Source organism: Buceros rhinoceros, unplaced genomic scaffold (assembly GCF_000710305.1).
Source record: "Buceros rhinoceros silvestris isolate BGI_N320 unplaced genomic scaffold, ASM71030v1 scaffold35385, whole genome shotgun sequence".
Lineage (NCBI taxonomy): Eukaryota > Metazoa > Chordata > Aves > Bucerotiformes > Bucerotidae > Buceros > Buceros rhinoceros.
In genome coordinates this window covers 12,874-14,539 of record NW_010415205.1, presented here as the reverse complement: position 1 = coordinate 14,539, position 1,666 = coordinate 12,874, and positions in this window count along the sequence as shown.

The window sequence follows — 1,666 nt, the reverse complement described above, 5'->3', positions numbered from 1 at the left end:
GGCCATTATGCTCGGCATTGTGTCCTCCTGGACCACAATTTAAGGACCTCAAAATGGTTTTGGGCCCCTGGTCACGTTGACATCAGTGAGAGTTCATCAACTGCATTCCGCTGAGAATTTGCAGCTTAATTGTTCCGGTAACTATCTGTATGCTGGGGAAAACAACATTTCTTTGCAACACAAGGCTGACACCAAGTGCATAAACCCAATGACACCAGGAACTGCGTGAGCAACTTAAGACACAAGTCACGTACTTATCATAAAACAGACTGAAGTAGCTGGTATGAAAGTCATGTAAGCACCAATAGTCTATCAACGTGCTATATGAAACATTTCCATCACTTTACACCTACATGCTCTTTTTTAACATTATTTCACTGCTTAAACCTGCCTTCAAGTCCCTGCCCCAGTTTTATCCTTTGCCTACTAAAAAAAAGCAGCTGTTTTAACTCCGCATCTGAGCTCAGAACAGCTCTTGCTTGGGCAATGGCTGATTTCCTCTTCACAGCACCACCGTTTTCCTAAGCTTGCAGACAGGTGCTATGCACATCTGATAATACTAAGCAAAGGATGCTGCTACTCACTTGTCTCAACCCTCTGGGTGTGCAGGGGGAACACTCAAGCTCCTTCTCCTTCACATACATTTCTATGGGAAAGCCATGATACAAACACAGTGGTAACAGCATACAGCCGAGGCTGAGCATAACCCAGAAGACTGAGCTCCACTCTGGTAGCACAACTACGCCAGCAGCAGCCCTCCTGTCTCTGCTGTCTGTATCTGCATGTCTCTTGCCTGACATTTGCAGGTCACTCGGGCTGACTTTATATTCTGTAGCCTGTACGTATATACTTGAATGGTGTCTAGATCCTTACAGCAATTAAAAATAACATTACTGGCCGTACCTCATGAGCATGGAGGAAGGTGTCCTCAGTGCTTTGTGTTCTCTTATGCTGCTTTGTATCAGCTGTACGATGCTGCCCAACAGCACCACAATGTTTTCTGTTAGACCAAGGAGTGACAAAAGTACCTCGACCCACATTTATACATGTCCCAAAACCCGTACTGCCTTTCATGGGATAAAACAAGAACAAAGTTCACGTATCAATGGGCTGTACAAACAAAGCACAAACAAGATAAACGTCAGTCTATTATGTTCAGAGAAAGCCTCACGTTATCTTTTAGAGATAAAGAACTATGGCAGTATAGTCATTAAAGAATTTATACGGTTGATATGAAGCTGTATTACGGATAGACTCCAAGTAACAGAAAGAGACAGCCTGGTGCTCAGGGAAGATGTTCTACAGCCATGACCTGCAGTGAAGTTAAGATACAAGATTGTGTGATGAGACTCCTAACAAAAAATAATTATGAGGTAATGAAGGTATTTGCATAAGGCTTACAAACATCAGTGACTACAAAAAATAATCCAAAGAGCATATTTACAGAATCTCAAAATGCCCTACCTTGAGATACTCGCCCTTATTTAACAATTCTGAACCAATACCCCCTATCTCTCACAAGGCCACTTCATTGCTGTTGAAATTTCTTAGCTTTTTCCTTCCTGAGGTCATCTCCCCAAAAGCACAAGTTGGTACAGTGAGGCTGCTGAGGTGCTGAGACAAGTGCTCATCACGCAGACCGCCGCTATTTCCTTATCTCTTATGC